The sequence below is a fragment of the Sarcophilus harrisii genome, chromosome 3, assembly GCF_902635505.1.
Source record: "Sarcophilus harrisii chromosome 3, mSarHar1.11, whole genome shotgun sequence".
NCBI lineage: Eukaryota > Metazoa > Chordata > Mammalia > Dasyuromorphia > Dasyuridae > Sarcophilus > Sarcophilus harrisii.
The window spans coordinates 318,607,100-318,626,220 of record NC_045428.1 but is presented as its reverse complement, the minus strand read 5'-3'; the positions used below and the strand labels follow the sequence as shown (position 1 = coordinate 318,626,220).

Sequence of the window (19,121 nt, the reverse complement as noted above, 5' to 3'; positions counted from 1 at the left end):
TGGTTCTAGAACATCAGGGCGATTTTCTTTGATAACTTCTTGAAAGATATTGTCTAGGCTTTTTTTTTTTTTTTTTTTTTAAATTGTTGTTTTTAGTAGTCCAATAATTTTTAGATTGTCTCTCCTAGATTTGTTTTCCAGTCATTGTTTTTCCAGTTAGGTATTTTACATTTTCTTCTTCTTCTTCTTTTTTTTTTGTTTTTGTTTGACTGATTCTTGATATCTCATTGAGTCATTCACTTCCACTTGTTCAATTCTAATTTTTAGTGAATTATTTTCTTCAATTAACTTTTTTGTCTCCTTTTGTATTTAGCTAATTAAATGAATTGCTTTTTTTTTGTATTTTTTTCCATTTCACAAATTCTTGTTTTTCAAGGAGTTGTTTTCTCTTTCCATTTTGCCATAAACAATTATTAAAGAGTTATTTTGTTCAGATAATTTCTGTGCTTCCTTTTCCAGAGCTCTTATTTCCTTTCCTCATTTTCTTCTAACTCTCTTTTAAGAACCTTTTTGAATTCTTCTAAAAGAGCTTTGCAAGATGAAGACCAACTTATATCATCTTTTGAGGCTTCATCTGAAGATAATTTACCTTTAGTGACCTCAAGTTTTGAGATCTGTTCTTTCTGTCTCCATAAAAGCTATCTATGGTCAGAGCTCTTTTTTGCTATTTATTTTTAAAGGTTGAGCTCTGCTCTTAGATCAAAGGGGAGATTGTCCCAAGCTTCTTCTATAGGTGACAGTGGTTTCACACTGCCATGTGGTGGATGTTGCCAGCTTCTTTCTTTGCTGGATGGGTGTGTCCAAGTCCCATTGTTATGCAGAAGTCCAGGGGCTCACTATTTGCTTTCTGTAGTTTTGTTGAAGGTCTCAGCTAGTCTGCTGACCCACTGGCTTTTAAACCAGGACAAAGTAGCAAACATTGCTGAATTTTGGCTACAAGCCTCCTACTAGATTCTTCCAGTACATGGAAGCCTTTCTGCCTTGGTTCTTCCTGCACTCCACCTGAGGTAGACTACTTCTTCACCCCCTATAACTCCTTCCTCCCCAATTGAGACAGATCTTTCCTGAAGTTCTTCCACAATATTTTCTGTGGGAAATGTTACTCTTCAAATATTGGTGGATTCTGTCACTCCAAAACCCATTCAGAAGCTTGATCTGGTATTTATCTGAAGGAAGCCAGGAAGAGCTCATACAAAGATTTGTCTATTCTCTGCTATCTTGGCTCTGCCCCCCTCCCATCTTCCCCTACCCCAGAGAATTCTCTAAGAGTATAAATTGTAGAACAGTTGTTGATTTGCCTTGATAGAAGTTCTTCTCATGGGAAACTACCTATATTGATGAAATCTCAGGTATAAACCCTAAAGCCATCATATTAACTTTTCCAAAAGCCATATTACAGTACCAAATCAGATTGAGTTTATCAATCACTAGATTTCAAGTCTTTTACATGAACTTATTTGTAGCCATGAGTGCCATATTTTCTATTTTTACAATTGATTATTTTGAACCTAACTATAGGATCTAACATTCATATTAACTTTTATCTTGTTAGTGTCAGATCTCCATTTAAGTCTGAAAAGATCTAAAAAGATTCTGTCAATCCACATATTAGCTTTTTCTCTCAGTTTTTTTTTATTTTTTGTGTCTGTATGTTTATGTACATATATATCATCCATCCATCTATCTATCCATCCATTCATATTCTTCTGCCTCTCCCTTTATTCAAGATGTGAGCCAAGGATGAAATTCTGTAATATTTTCCCATAACTACCCCTAAGGTTAACTTAATTTGTTAATCAACAATCTTTGGGCCTGGACAGTCAAACATTTCTGAAGGTATTTAACTATACTCTCATTTAATCCATAAGACAGTGAGATTTTGACAAATGTTTTCTTGAAAATATACCATATACCATAATATTTCTTTGATTTACTTGTCTAATGACTAAAGTGAGGCTAATCTAATATGACTTGTTTTTAATAAAGACATGCTGACTTGTAGTGATGTAACCTTTTCTAAATATCCAGAAACTGTCTTAATGTCTGTGACCCTGTTGCTAATTGGTCCAATAGAAAGAGTAATAGATTTAGTGTTAAAAGATCTGGGTTTGAATTTTGAGATTGTCACTTACTACTTGTGTCTTGAGTAAATTGCTTAACTTATTGCATGCAAAAAAAGAAGTTGGAGTAGATGACTTTTAAGGTTTGATTTTAGCTCTAATGCTAGGAATTCATCAAATTCAAACTTTTCTACTTCATTTTTTTCTGCTTCTGTAACTTGTCTCTTCTCTCTCTATCAAACAATATCTCCTGCCATTGTGTCCAAAAATTCTTCATTTTAGTTGAGCTTATCTTTTTACTGTGCTGGCTCAATCCCTTTTAGATTTTTTCAGCAATCAATCCACAAGTATTAATTAAGTAGCAACTATGTGTCAGACTCTGTACTAGGAATAACAACCTTCCATTTGCATAGTACCTTCAGAATTAAGAAGCACTTTAGCACTTTCTTCACAGTCTAGGACCCTGACCCAGCCCAATCCCTAACCTTGTAAAATAGTTAGTACCAATGTTATTATTGCATTCTAACAGATGATAAATCTGGGATTGAGTGATTTAGTGCCTTGTGCAGGATCCTAGGACTAATAAATGTTGGAGAAAGCTTTTAAATCCAGGTCTTTTGACTTGAAGACTAGTGCTTGAATGTGTGCTTCTCACTAGTCCTACAGTATCTCTATCTTTAAACTCAATTTCTGATAGATTAATGTTGACAGTAGCTTGGTGATCTGCATCTTCTGCTTCTTCCAATAACCTAGGATTTTGTGGACTAGGTGATTTGAAGAAGCTATTTGCTATCTTAACATATATAAAGAGAAAGTACCAGAACTGATTTTTTTGACCTTCATTATAGCACTTTGAGAGTTCTCTGTATGTAGTCAGATATTTTGTTGACTTATTGACTTGATGGGGATGAACAACTAATGAGTTGTGATATAGGTATCACAATAGATATATTGTGATAGATAAATTCTAAGACAGGATTTAATGAATGTCTTGTTAAGTCTAACCCCTTACATCATATTGTGGAGAAGAAGAAAAGAAATATAAACATGAACTTTTCCTATATTTGGGGAAATACAATGTTGGTAATCATCAACAACAACAATAACAACCATCCTGAATAATCAAAATCAATCTATATTAGTAAGGTAGTAGTATAGTTCTAGAGCTAGAAACAACTTCAGAGACTATCTATTTAAAGTTCCCTCATTGTATAGATGAGAATACTGAGGCCCAAGAAGGTTAAGTGACTTGTTCAAGTTCACACAGCTCATAGATAGGTAGGATTTGAATCTTGAACCCACTGTCTCTAGAGTTAATGTTGCTGGTGTTCATTTTTTTTTTGGGGGGGTGATCAAGGTTAAGTGATTAGCCCAGGGTGACAAAGCTACCAAGGGGCTGTGGTTGGATTTAAACTCAGGTCCTCCTGACTACAAGGTCAGTACTCTGTGTGTCCAACTCAGTCCCATATGAGTTTGAAAGATTCTACCATAAGTTAGAACTTTTGGGATGGATATATTTGGATTTATGCGGTTTACATTTCCTTTGTGCTACTTCAATTCTGCCTTACTTGTAAAGTACTGAGGTCCTATTCCAGAACCTCCTATTTCTCACAACTGATACTAAAGTTCTGCAGAGAAACCTTGATAGTATCAAACACTGTGGCCAATCCATTGGAATCACACTCTCTGAAGAAAAATTTGAATGCTTGTCAGTTTATCTTGAGAGAGGACCTCAGTGCCTGATATGATATCATTCTGGGTGATTTTCAGAATCTTCCTAAGACAATACAAAAGGAAGTGGTTTAGTATCAAGCATGGATCTGTTGTATTGTCCACGTTTCATGGACTACAACAATGAAATCAGCTTGATGACTTAGTAGATCTTCAATTTGGTAAGTAGCTCCCATCCTTTCTCTGGCAGCCTCCTAAATGCTAAGATACCTGTGACAAAGCAAATGTCAATCTGCATGTACAATACTGGAAAATATACCCCCAAGGAAGGTGATAAGTTCACTTATCCATGGCATTCAAAATGTCTCCATTTGCTGTGATCTTGGATGGAATGGTGCTGACTAGTGGAAAGACCTTTATTGTCTTAGTTTTAATTGTCAAGACAAAATAAGCACAAGTGGCAGAGAATCTACCATACTCTCTATTGCACTTCAGCTTCAGAGCCTGCATTGAGTGCACAATTTTCTGTAAGCAAAAATTCATGTACTAACTCTTCTACTTTGGTTTTGACTTGTAGCCTTTATGAATACCAAAAATTGTAGTCTTTTAAGTGTATCATGGGACCATAAAAAGAAATAGTACCATTGGCAAAGTTAGCAGCAGAAACTCAAATTTAAAATTTTCTATCACCCTCAACACCTAACACAATGCTCCACAATAGAAGGCATTAAATATTTGATGAATATATAAATGAATTTGACTCTAACAATACTTTCTCTTTTTAACTTTAAAATTTCCCCATTTATAGTATTTATTTTTCTAATTTCACATAAAAGATTGTTTTAAACAGTCACTTTTAATAAGATTTTGAGTTCCACATTTCTTTTCTACCTCTTTCCCTTCTCCCTCCTTTTCCCAAGAGAGCAAGCAATCTGATATAGCATATATATATATACATATATATATATATATAGAATCATGTTAAAAATATTTACCCATTAATAATGTAGTGAAAAAAAGAATCAGAACAAAGGGGAAAAAGAACAAGAAACAGAAAAAACAACAAAAAAGTAAAAATTGTATGCTTTGATTTTCATTCAGACTCCATAGTTCTTTCTCTGGATGTAGATAGCATTTTTCATCATGAGTCTTTTGGAATTTTCTTGGATCATTGTATTTCTGAGAAGAACTAAATTTATCATAGTTAATCATCACACAATGTTGCTGGTCCTGTGTACAGTGTTTTCCTAGTTCTGCTCACTTAATTTAGCATCAGTTGATGTCAGTCTTTCCAGGTTTTTCTGAAATCCATCTGCTCATCAGTTCTTATAACACAACAATATTTCATTATATTCATACACAACTTGTTCAGCCATTCCACAATTGATGGATGTCCCATAACTTCCAATTTTTTTTGACATAACAAAAAAGAGCTGCTACAAATATTATGTACATGTGGATCAATGCCCCTTTTTATATAATCTCTTTGGAATACAGACCCAGTAGTGTCAGTGTTAGATCAAAGGGTATGCACAGTTTGATAGCTCTTTGAGCATAGTTCCAAAATTTTTCTAAGGTATGATTGGATAACAACATTTTCTATGTTTTGTGTGTGTGTGAGTGTGTGTGTAAGAGAGAACAAAAGAGAGCATTGTGTTCATTTTATAGACTAGAGAACTCTCTCAGAAACGTCATAGGAACATAAATTTAGACCTGGAAGGGATCTTAGAGGTTACTGAGTCTTCCTTATTCCTCACTTTTTTCAAGTAATAAACAGAAGCCTAGTGAAATTAATTATATGACCAGCGTCATATAGTCAGTAACTGAGACAAGATTAAAATTCAGATTTTCCTGACTGTGAGTGTAACACTTTCTGACCTATACTGCTTCCTCATGAAGCAAACCAGTGGCTGGGAGACAACAGGTCCTATGATAATTAAGTTTTGTCTACTTTCCACAATGCCACACTGCCTGCCATGTCTTAATCTCTATTCTTGGGTTGGTATCCAGCACAACGGAGAGCAGCAAAGGATGGAGCTAATTAATCAGAGTTCCTCTTCAGTTTAAAAAAAAAAATGGTGCAAGCTACCAGCATCCTAAAAAGGCTGGCACTATTTTTTTGTTCTGCTAAGTAGATGATTCTTTTCTTCTTTCTCAGGACTTTTCCTTGGAGTGATGAGGGACTGAAGCCTAGGGAATGGTTCTCCCGGAAAGCTCTAATTCAAATCTGGCTTTAATAGCATTAGCCAGCATTAAGCTTTGGCTCTCAGGGGACAGATCCATTTTCAGGGGATACTTTCCCCAAGTTGTACAGAAGGTTAAAGCCCCATTATCCTTAATGGCAGAGAGAGAATGCTGGAGGCCAGCCCACTGGTACTTTGCCAGTCAGGAACTCAGAATTTGATCTGTTGTGTGTATGTGTCTAAAGTATTTTAAGAAACATTTCACTAAATGGAAAGGGGAATTCAATGTGATATTGGGGGATCTGAGGTCTAGGTCCAGCACTGACATTTGTTCACATTATGAACTTGGATAATTGAGGCACTCAACTTATTAATTTTTCTGAACCTCAGTCTCCTCATCTGTCAAGTGGGAACAATAATACCCATGTGAACTCAGCTCTTTTTTTTTTAATTTTAAAGCTTTTCACTTTCAAAACATATGCATCGATAATTTTTCAACATTGACCCTTGCATAGCCTTGTGTTTCAGATTTTCCCCTCCTTCCCCCCCCTCCTCTCCTAGATGGCAAGCAATCCAATATCTGTTATAGATATTAAAATATATATTAAATCCAATATATATAAACATATTTATAAAATTCTCTTTTTTGCATAAGAAAAATCAGACCAAAAAGGAAAGTAAATGAGTAAGAAAACAAAATGCAAGTGAACACCAACAAAAAGAGTGAGAATGTTATGTTGTGATCCACACTCAGTTTCCACAGTCCTCTCTCTGGATGTAGATAGCTCCATCACAAAATCATTGGGACTGGTATCAATTATCTCATTGTTGGAGTCACTTCATCAGAATTTGATTGTTGTATAGTCTTCTTGTTGCTGTACAATCATCTCCTGGTTCTGCTCATTTCACTCAGCATCAGTTCATGTAATTCTCTCCAAGCCTCTCTGTATTCATCCTGCTGGTCATTTCTTGCAGAACAATAATATTCCATAACATTCATATGCCACAATTTACCCAACCATTCTCCAATTAATGGGCATCCATTCATTTTCCAGTTTCTAGCCACTACAAACAGGGCTGCCACAAACATTTTGGTACATATAGGTTCCTTTCCCTTCTTTAGTACCTCTTTGGGTATAAGTCCAGTAGAAACACTGCTGGATCAAAGGGTATGCCCGGTTTGATAACTTTTTGAGCAGAGTTCCAAACTGGTGAGCTGTCAAGTGGGGCAGGTAGGCGTGGGACAGTGTACCTCAGAATAAAGGGCTATTACCAAGGTACTGAGCAAACAAGCTAGAGCCTTAGTGGGACCAAATAGCATCTCTTGAAATCTGCTCAGACACAGTACTATTTGTGTTGATTGAACTATGACCTCTTTGCATGATCTGCAGCTTGGGATTTCCCCCCTCCCCCTTTATCTCTCACCATTGTTGATCACCATATATGTGCTATAACTTCTGGCTGGATAATTTACAACCCTTGACCATCTCTATTAACTGACACAGGCTTGGATGAGGATCAGATGAACTAATGTAGGTGAGAGCATTCTCTAATGCATCTGCTTCCATAATTGACAGTTTGTGCTGTTATTTGCCCAGGCTGTCTCGCATACCTGGAATGCATCCCCTATTCTCTTTGACCTTTTAAAATCTTTAGCTTCCTTCAAAGCTCATTTCAAGTGTTTTCTCTCTTAGGAAGCCCTATGCTGATCCCCTTTTCCTTTTCAACCCCAAGTTGCTGTTGGTTTCCCTCCAGAATTTACTTTGCATATGAAAGGGAAAGAGGAGAGGCTTCCCTCTTATACCTCAGATTTTATGAGATTTTAATGTGTAAACAATTTTATGAGATTTTAATGTGTAAACAATATGTTTGTTCCATTATTCCTTTGAAGTACATGTACCTCTTTTATTGAATCAACTTATCAACAAATTATCATGGACTCGGGGAACTTTGAATAGTTAAGCCCTGAGGAAATAAAGGCAGTCCAGGCTCCTATGACTTGACATCCCTGGAGGTTAATGAGGTGAAGGAAGCACTTTATTTTTCTTCTCTTCCTAGTTCAGCCTTACAGCTTTGAGGGCATCTACCTTCAAAGGGAGACAGACATCTAGAAAGGAATAGAGAAAGACAGCCAGCAAAGGGATGGGGTAGAGGGATAGTTTTCTGAGTCAGGAAGCAGCTTTAAGGACCTAATCTTGGTGAGTGAGAGTCGAGTTGTAGAGAACAGGAGTAGCTGAATGACCCACAGAGAAAAGATATTACACCTGATGTCATGGTCCTCTCCGAGAAGGAGAGACAAACAACAAACTCTGAGTCCACTGGTTAACTATTATTGGGAAGCACACCAGTTAGGCTTAGTGTTATATTTCCAGCAAGGCTACATTTAGAATCCCACCTACAGTATGATTTCAGTTTTGGAGGATAGCCTAGAAAGGGGGTAGTACAACAAGAAGTCAGAATTATTTGGTGCTTTAAGGTATGTAAAGTGCTTTATACCCCATTTTATTTGATCCTTGCAATAATCCTGTTAGTTAAGTGGTATTATTCCCATTTTACAGATAATGGAGACTGAGAAGTTAAATGACTTGCCTAGTGTCACACATATAGTGACTAAAGTAGGATTTGAATTCAGCTCGTCCTGATTTCAAATCCAACATTCTTTCCGCTGGCATCTAGCTATTTTTATATCCTTTATCATTAATTTTCTATACATGCTTTATTTCATCTTTTTCTTTGTAGAATGTAGGCATTTCATTTTTTTCTTTCTATTTCTAGCACCCAGCATAATGTCTAGCACTATGTAAATAATAAATAAATGCTTGTTGACTAACCCAAATGGATGAATGATTTGTGATTTCATCATTGTGAATGCTTGCTCCCTCCAATGATGCAGATGACAACTCTTCCATGGCTGTCCATCGTTTACATCTCTCATTTGTGTAAATCTGGAAAACTGCTACAGAATGTGCATCTAATAATTTGGGAGTCCTTTCTCCATAGTTCTTGACCTTGTGGAGATGCAAAAGGAGCACATAGGCTGTCCATCTTTTATGCTACTTTGCTTTTACCATTCATTATTTGTCCTGTGTTGAAGCCTGCTCCCATTGTCTCTCTTCATTGGCATTGGTGGGATACTCAACTGCAGCTCTTCAGAGATCAGCCATGGTACTCCATGCCTTTTAGTGATGTAGCATCACCAGAAGAATATTGGTGTTAAAAACAATGGACATTTGTTCTAGGAAGAGGCTTAGGGTCAGTAAAAATTCTACTCATTTTTCACAAAGGCAATCCCCAGTCTTCTAGATTTTATCTTAAAACTTTTATCTAAAAACATTTTTTCTTTCATAAAGATCCAATTTGAATAACCCTATTTAAAAGAGAGAGCAATAAAGAATGGACCTTATTGTCTATGAGACATTCTTAGAGTTTGGCATTTCCTCTGTTATATTCTTCCGGCTTCTTTTTTTTTTTAAGAGAACTTTTAGCTGCTTAAATTTCAATTGTAGACACATCCAGGGCCCAATGAGCATGTTTTAATTAAATCACATAAATAAATAATCATCCTTCCATGGCTGGAAAACAAACTATTTCTGCTGTGTATCACTGAATAAAGAATGAGGGAGAAAGTGACTACTGAAGTTTGAATGAAACTAAAAAGTCAATAGAATAAATTTAAGGTTAACAAATAACTTAAAATCTTAGTTGTTATTTTAAATGTATAATTTATTATTTTAAGTGCCCACAAAATATGTCATTTTGATAATATGAACTAAATTATACACTGAGGAGGCCTGAAAGAGAAAGAGAAATTGAGAGAGAGACAGAAAGAGACACACAAAGAGAGACAGATAATTAGACAAAGTTAGACAGAGAGACAGGGAAAGTGAACTTGAAAGAAAAAGAGAGACACACACAGATAGAGAGAGAGAGAGAGAGAGAGAGAGAGAGAGAGTTAGAAATAGAGAGAGAAAATGACTATAAAGTCTCAATAGCTTTGTATATATTTGTTTGTTGTTTCCCCTATTAAATTGTAAACTTCTTGAAGGCAGGGGCTGCCTTTTGCCTCTTTTTGTATTACCATTGCTTAGCACAATGTCCAGTAATAATAGGTACTTCATAAATGTTTATTCATTGTCATTATTAATCCAGGGAAATTTTGGTCTATACAATAGATTTTCTGACATACTAGAACACAAATCAAAGCTTTGTCCTCTTTTTAATACACAAGTAAAGTTAATAGCTCATTAATTTTTGGAAAATATGAGTTCATGGAATGATGATTTCTAGAAAATAAAGAATCCTTCTGTTTCTAATAAAAACCTAACAATTAAGACTGTGATAATATCTATCATAATTATCATAGGAAGGATATGATGATGATGGAAAATAGAGAAGGAAGTGAGTAGTAGGGAAGTGTCTTTCACTGTGGGCTTTACCACTAGATCATATTCTAATGCCTCAGGATGATGGTGTGGAGATGATGAACTGAGGAAGTAGTGAGTTCCCTATCATTGTTCAGTTGTTTTCAGTCATTTCTGACTCCTGGTTACCCCGTTTGGGGTTTTCTTGGCAAGATACTGGAATTTTTTGCCATTTTCTTCTCCAGCTCATTTTATATATGAGGGAACAGGCAAACAGGGTTAAGTGACTTGGGAGGGTCACACAGCTAGTAAATGTCTAATTTACTGATTTAACTTAACTTAAGAACTGAATTTAAGATTAGTCTTCCTAACTCCTAACCCAACACTCTTATCTACAGTGTCACTTACAACAAATGTTGAAGATGAAAGACAGCCAGTAAGAACTACTTTTACTCACCTTTATTATCAAGAAGAAGGTAAGTACAATAGTCTGGCAAGTTAAGAATATACTATGATGTAGACAAACTGTCATTTCACTGTAGAGGAATTTTGTGTTGCCTGTTGAGCTAAGAGGTGTGAATATGAGTGTGGTATGAATCAGGAGGTTTCTGAGTAAAGGGGAAAAAGATATCTTTCCTAGGCTGAATGAGCATAATGAGAAACATCATGCTAGAAAGAGTTCTAGGAGAAATGGAAGGAAGATAGAATGCTCTTTGCAAAGTTGCAGCTGCTGAAACTGCTGATCAACCTTCTATCCCTCATTTGGGTAGCCATTTTATTTCCTTTTAATGCAGGCTTCCCTTCTCCCCCTTTATGTGCCAAGAGCTTTAATGCTGGTCACTTGACCCAGTTTGTATCCAAATGCTCCTAATCCATTTCTTTGCTCCTTCTATAATGCTGTAAAGCTTAGGACTTTCCTTAAAACTACAAAGTTCCAGGTAGATTAAACTTCAGAGAGATGAAAAGATGTGTTTTGGATCACACAGCTAATCCATCTGAGAGGCAGGATCTAAATCCAGGTTTCATGACATGTCCTGTTGCTTATTTGACTAAAACATCATGACTTTCCAACAAAACTTCATTATCTAATGCCATATTTTTTTTGGCCCTTGTACTCTGTTAGATGGCAGTAGATGGTAATTGATTTTGCTAATCAGATAAGTGAATCCCTGCTATCATGTCACCTCTTCTAGACCTTCTTAACACATCAATTTTTTAAAAGCAGTGATTATATCAGTGTGAAAACTTCTACCAAGGATGTCAACTCTTTGATTCTTGAATTCATGATTATGAATTGCTATGGACCAAAACAAAACAAGCAGCTCAAAACAAAACATTGTGATTACCTAGGGACCAATGTTTTGGTGATAGACTTTTAAAATTAGCTGGGTCCGTCCTCTGAGGATGGACATTCAAAGTCTTTCTATTTTGGAAGGTTCTGTCACAACTAGATGTCCACTGACATTATATGGTGGACATTGTATTGAATGTGGAGTCAGAGAATATAGATTATACTCCAGGCTCTAACCTTACTAACTCTGTAGCCTTTGAAAAATCACTTTTTTGGTCTCTCTCTATTGGTGTATGATTAGACTAGGTGGATACTGAGATTTCTTGCAGCTTGAGATGTACCATCTTACAACAATAGCCTTCAGGAATCCATGGTTACCTCCACATCATCATCCTGAGGCATTAGAATATGATTAGGTGGTAAAGTCTACAGTGAGAGAGACTTCCTTAGCATTTATTTCCTTCTCTATTTTTCATCATGATCATCATTATATCCCTCGCATGATAATAATATTATCTAGTATTTTTATCATGCTTTAAAGTTTGAAAAATATTTTGTATATGTTATTTCATTTGATCTTTCAACAATCTTGTAAGATAGGTACTATTATTATTTTCATTTTACAGATGAGGTAACTGAGGCTAAGAGAGATTAAGTGGCTTGCCCAGAGTCACACAGCTATTACGTGTCTGAGGTATGATTTGAACTTAGTTCCTAGACTCCTAGACTAATACTTTATCTGTACCATAAATTGCCACAACATTGTATGAATGACTTTCTATTTCATCTATTGATGAGGTCAGGTAGGGAAAGAAGAATAGCACTAATAGATGGTAATGGTGGGAAAAGTCCTAAAGGAGACTCTGGACATACATGTAAATGGTAAATATTGGGTAGGAATGGTCTCATATGTGAGCAGATGCATAATTGCAGGAGAAAGGAGCTCCTGTTCCTCTGCATCCTAACTTACCTGCTTGTTAATAGCTGGTTTAGCCCAAGAGTCCTTTTATTCCACCATTAGATTACATAGCAACCATCACCATAGAATAAATGCCAACTTCCCTGTGGAACAGAGTGATTACTTGCTCATGCTAAAATATAAATGGCTAATTGAAGAACCTTCTTTAGGCATAGATTTGTATAAGGCAGAGAGTTTTAATCAGAGATTAAAAACTTAATCTGAGAACTTAAAAAATATTACAATTGTTTTCCAATATAATTGCTTTCCTTTGTAATCATATGTATTTTATATTATATGTTTAAAATATTTTTCTGACATGGGGTTCAGACTTTACCTGAAATGTTACAAAAACGTTGAGTTCCTGGTATAAGGGAAGGAAAAGTAGAATAATCTATTCTTCACTCCTTTTGACTCTCCATCTCCAAAACAAACCTTATTTCTGTAATATAAAATCAGCTGGTAAGTGGAATTTAGATTTAGGGGGATAGAAAGTTCTTCCTCTGATAATCTCCAATTTTTGTACTTGCTGACATGCAAAGCTCTGCTAGTCCATTGTAACTATATGATTCTGAGCAAGTCACAATCCCACTGAGCTGATTTCTTCATTTAGAAAATGAAATGCCTGGGCTAAGTGACCTTGAAGGTTTTGTCTGCCCCTAAATCTATGATACTAGAATATTCTGATGCCTGATGATGGGATAGAGGTGACCCTGGGTTCTTGAGACAGCAGACTGCTTTTCAATTTTGCCAAGGCCCGAGGCCCAGAATATGCTTCAAATGAAGCTTTAAGTTTCAAGTTACAAGTAATTAACCCACTAAGGTCACAGACCTTCAAGAACTGTTTCTTGCTCTCCGTGGCCCTGCTAATTTGATGATGGAGACTGGTGACAAATGGATTATTTTGAAAACTGAGCTTGGCCCAGGATTTTATCATCAGGGTCAGCTTCCTGACTGGTGCCGGGAAGTTTCCTTTCAGCTTCTCTCAGTGTTTTGTAGGAAGGGCTGTCTTTGCCCAAGTAGGCTCCATGTGGGGTTTAGTCAGGACTCAAATATTTTTTAATTGGATAGAAAAAAAGGGTGGGTGGCTTGGGGGATAAGAGAAAAGGTGGAAGGAAAGGCAACCATCACTGACCTTTTCCTGCCAAGTATTCTTATCATTGCATGGTAAGCACTTCAAACTTATAGACATTTTGCAAATGGATATGTTGCTAATTTGCTTAACAAATAATCACTGAAGAAAACAGAGAGCTCTGTGTGGCCTTTAAAAACAACCCTTGGATTGAACTGCTTCTGATCTACCAGGAGGCTGCTGTTTTGAAAGACAGTTTTTATATCCAGTCTCATTTGTGCTTGAATTTTCATTGCATCCCAACTCATCCAGCTTACATTTGTCTAATAAAAATGTTAAAAAGCATTAGCTAATTTGAGTCTGAGGGTTTTTAACAATATTTATTATCCTCTGACATGCAACATGGTGCCTCATTGTTCATGCAAAGCAAAGAGGAGATTTTGTTGTTTGAGGAAAGATGAATTTTCCCCAATGTGATTGCGGTAATAAAAAGGACTGTTAGGTTCCCTTCATTTTTATTTTCAGAAGGTGTTAGTAGCTGTAGTGATGGAGGGAGAGGGAGATGTGGAAGTATGCATGCATAATGATTGGTCTTGCATTGCACTTGCCTAGTGAAGAGATTGGGGAAAATGGAAGTATTCTAGTCTACCCCTTTCATTTTATAGATGAAGAAATGGAGACAGAGGGAAGTAAAGGGATTTAACTCAAACTCACTCAGCCAGTTAATGGCAGGGCCAGGATTAGAACTCCCCTCTCTTGATTTCCAGCCCAAGCTCTTTTCCATTGTATTAAATTGTTGCCTTGCAACAATTTTATTTTGGAGATGGAGATAGGAGAAGAATATGAAGTTCTGGATGGCTGAGAAGAGAAAGGAAGTCTTCAAAAGAACTCAGATTTCCTTACTCCTAATGCAGTGTGCTTTGTGCAACAGCTTTATGTCATGGATCAGTTTACCATAATCTTTCCTCAGGGTGGGGTCTTTGCTTTAGAATGAAAAAGAAAGGGACAGTGGACCTCCTCTCAGGCAGAAAGTTCTGAATTCAATTAGCTTCAGCCTTTGGTTTTTGAAGGCAGGAGGATGGTGACATAGGTCTGGAGTCCCAAGATCTGAGTTCAAATGTGACTTTAGAAATTTATTAAATTGTATGATGCTGGGCAAGTCACTAAATGTGTATCTGCCTTAGTTTCCTCAACTGTAAAATAGAAATCATAGTACTGACCTTCCATAGTTATTGTGAGAATCAAACGAATTAATATATTTAGCATCCTGAGAGTTCAAGAGTCTTTGACTAAGACAAAGGAGTTCTGGAGGTATAACCTAACGCTGAGGTTTCACTGGGCCTCAGGAGCAACCTGCACATGCACGACTACTGAGGTAAGCACCCTAGCCACGAGCAGTGGAGGAGGAGGATGGAATTTGGATAAAAGCTTTTTACGAAAGAGGATGGTGGAAAGGTTTTAAAGATTAGATGCATTTTTTTTCAATTAATGAAAATCAATTTTCTCTCCGTTTACCTCCCCCATCAATTAAACAAGAGAATCTTTGTAATGAATATGCATAGCCAAGTGAAAACAAATTCCCTGGTTGACCATACCTAAAAACATCACACACACACACACACACACACACACACACACACCCCTTTTGTTTAGTCATTTCAGTCATATCTGATGGTTTATGATTCCAAGGACCTTGATTCATGGAGTTTTCCTAGCAAAGACACCGGAATGCTTTGCTATTTCCAGCTTAAGTGCCTTTCCCAAGTTCACAGCTAGAAAGTTTATGAGGCTGGATTTGAACTCAGGTATTCTTGACTCTAGTACTCTATCTACTTCCCCATCTAATTCCGTCTCACCCATGTATATGTAAACACACACATGCATACACACACACACGTGCACATGTACACATGCAAACATGTGTGTGCATGTATGTGTGTGTATACACACACACACACACACACATATATATATATATATATATTTTTAAATTTTTATCCTGGGTCCATCACCTTTCTGTCAAGTGGTGGGTAACATGCTTCATCATCAGTTGATGATAGAATCATAGTCGATTAATGCATTGATAAGAATTCTCAAGACTCTCAAAGTTATTTGTCTTTATGTTTTTATTATTATTTAAATTGTCCTGCTGAGTCTGCTCACTTTATTCTTCATCACTTCATCCATGTTTCTCTGAAATTGTCTCTTTCATTATTTCTTAGCAGAGCAATAACATTCCATTATATTTATATACCATATGACATTCCCCAACTTAGGGGCTACCCTCCTACTTTCAAGTTTTTGCTACTACAAAGAGTGACTACTACAATGAGTATATATATATATAAGGTTTTTTCTTCTTCTTTGATCTCTTTGAGTTACAGACCTAGTAGTTATATTGCTTGGTCAAAAGGTATGAACAATTTAGTAATTATTTGGGAATAGTTTCAAACTGCTTTTCTACTATATTTTCAGTTCCACCAACCTGCCTGTTTTCTCATAGGGAAACATTTCCAACATTTGGCACTTTCCTTTTTGACAAAAAAGGCATTTGTCAACTTTGTCAAACTGATGGGCTTGAGGTGGTTCCCCAGAGTTGCCTTAATTTGCATCCCTCTATCAGTGATGTGTGATATTTTTTTTTATTTAACTATAGATAGCTTGGACATTCTCCTTTGAGAACTGCTTGTTTGTATCTTTTGACCATTTATTCACTGATGAATATCTTTTTTTTGTTATAAATTTGAATAAGTTCCTTTTATGTCTGGAGAATGACACTTTCATCACAGATACTTTTCTAGGTATTTGTTTCCTTTTTAATTTCAGCATATTGGTTTTTAAAATTTTTGTAATCAAAATTGTCTGTTTTATCTTCTAAAATTCTATCTTTTGTTTGGTTAGGAACCATTCCTCTATCCATGGAGCTGAAAGATAATTTCTTTCCTTCTTTCTCTATTATGCTTATGATCACACTTTATGTCTAAGAAAATAATAAAGATTAAAGTGCATAGGATCTTAGGTTTCAAGCTGGAAGGGACCTTAGAGATCATCTAATTTCCCTCCTTCATTATAAATTTTCAAACTGAGACCCCCCCAAAATAGCATAATCATATCTGTAAAGGTCTTAGAATAGTGCCTGGTACATAGTAGGTACTTAATTAAAGCTTATTTTTTCTCTCTCTCCCTTCCTCTCTTTCTCTCTTCTTCTCTCCCACTTTCTCTCTCTCCCTCCATTCTTTCCTTCCTTCCTTCCTTCTTTCCTTCCTTCCTTCCTGCCTGCCTACTTCTTTTCCTTCCTTCCTTCCTGCCTGCCTACTTCTTTTCCTTCCTTCCTCCCTCCCTTCCTTTCTTCTTTGCTTATTTCCTCCTTCTTTCTCTTCCCATTCCTTGCCCTTCCTTTCTTTTTCTATTCCTTTTCTTTTCCCTTCCTTATATAAATATATGCAAAGTCATGTGAAGCAGTGTGGAGTAGTAGGAAGAACACTGTGTTTTTGAGTCAAGGACCTGAATTCAATTGCTGATTCATTCATTTATTGCCTGTATTATTTTGAGCAAATCACTTCATTTGTTTAGGCCTCATTTTTTTTTTTTTATCTGCCAAAGGAGAGGGTTGGATTTAATGGCTTCCAAAATACCTTTCAATTCTAAATATACGGTCCTGTGACTTAAGCTGATTCCTAGGTAAGTTGCATTTACTACCTGGATAATTTTATGAAAGGCACTTAATCTTTCTGGACCTCAGTTTCCTTACCTGCAAAATTTGGAATGGCCTAGAGGTCTTTTCTGGCTCCTCATTTATGATTTTAAATTGGATCAGCTACAGTGGATAGAGTATCAGACCTGGACTCAGGATGACCTGTGTTCAAATGTGACCTCCAAAATTTACTATGTGACCCTGGGCAAATAAGGTAAGGCTACTTGCCTCAGTTCTTCATCTGTAATATGCTCTAGAGAAGAAAATGGCAAATTACTCCAACGTCTTTACCAAAGAAAACCCCAAAGAGGATCACAAAGGTTGGATATCACAGAAACTACCCAATACCAACAATGAAGTAATTAGGATGAGGGGTACTGGTTGAGGAGAGAATTAATAACTGTCACAGGAAAGGTTTGGGTAGAAGGTGTTACCTGGCCTAAGTCTAGATGGCAGCAGAGATTCCCAAAGGTGGAGGTGAGGAGCGAGATCATTGTAAATGTCAGGATAAAAACAGAAACAGTAAGACCTCCTATATCTGCATTCCACAGTTATCTACTAACAAATGAGACAATGGATATGAATGTGCGTCAGCAGCTCAAAAGTTACTTACAGAAGTAAGATATTAGTGTTCAAAATATGCACTTTTCATTAAGGGACAAGACAAGTGCAGTGGAAATAGTCCCAACACTAAAAGCAACTTACTTGTGAGGAGCTGGATGGATATGGGCAATCTGAGATTTCTTTTAAATGAGGGACCAGTCGGTCAGGGACAGTTTTCAGCAGATGCAGCCATATTGGAGAGGCCCATTGGATGTTCCCAGTGCTTTTCCTTCTTTTTTATTTCTTGTGCATCACCATTTTCTATGTTTGGTGAAAAGAACACTGGATTTGGATTCCGAATTAGATCTTAGTTCCAGTTTCACCACTTTTTATCTGTGTGGTATTAGAAAAGTCATTTAATCTTGAGATACAAATAATTTTCCCCTCCTTTCCTCCAAAACTAGTACAATGCCTTGAATGTAAGAGGTACTTTAAATATTCTTGTAGAATTGAACCTTTTTTGTGTATATTGATATCTTCATCTGTAAAATACGATAATATTTGTGTTACCTTTCTTACAGGGTTGTGAGAGACAAATGAGAAAATGTCTGTAAAGTATGTGTGACTGTAACTCAACATTTGGAGCTCTATCAACAGGCCTGGACATCAAATATGGAGCTCTCCACTTCTTCTTTCCCAGCATTTCTTCCAGGAGAGTTTCAGACATTGACTTGGAAGTAGATTACCCAGAGTGCCAATGACCCTGAACTTGGTTTTGCACAGCCCCTCTGGAATCAACCAATCAATAAATATTTATTAAGTGGCTACCATGTGCTAGCACTGGGAACTTTGTTTTATTTTCCAGGTAAAATAAGATGTCGGACAATAGATCATTAAATCAAAGATTTAGAGCTGTAACAGACTGCAGAAGCTATTTAGTTCAATCTCCTCATTTTATAGATGAGGAAACTGATTCTCAGGATGTTAAAACACTTGTTCAGGGGCACACAGGTAGAAAACATCAGAGGCTGGATCTGAATCCAGAACCTCTGATATTTGAGCCAGTGCTCTTTCCACTGAGGTTATCTCGACTCTTGTCAGGTTCTGGGGTCTATTCTCTCTGGCTAACTTTGGGAGGGGTATGTGAATTCTGTCAAGAAGAGTGGGTAACTGACTATCCTATCCGGGGAAAAGCAAGGAATTTGCTCTCAATTAGGCCCTTCATTGCTCCCAATTCAATGGAAGGATTTGGAGATAGGAAAATAGATGGGGAATAAGGAGAATGAGA

At 36.6% G+C, this 19,121-nt stretch overlaps 1 long non-coding RNA gene across 2 annotated transcripts; it reads left to right on the top strand.

Moving 5' to 3' along the window:
• Window positions 1-906: 906 nt before the first annotated feature.
• Window positions 907-18,657, top strand: LOC105749840. 2 transcript variants are annotated; one of them, XR_004232657.1, is made up of 3 exons: window positions 907-1,007; window positions 10,674-10,751; window positions 18,415-18,657. It is a non-coding gene; the product is annotated as an uncharacterized LOC105749840 (long non-coding RNA). The 2 variants fall into 2 exon arrangements; XR_001120725.1 differs by lacking the exon at window positions 907-1,007 and having other exon boundaries at window positions 10,444-10,751.
• Window positions 18,658-19,121: the final 464 nt, after the last annotated feature.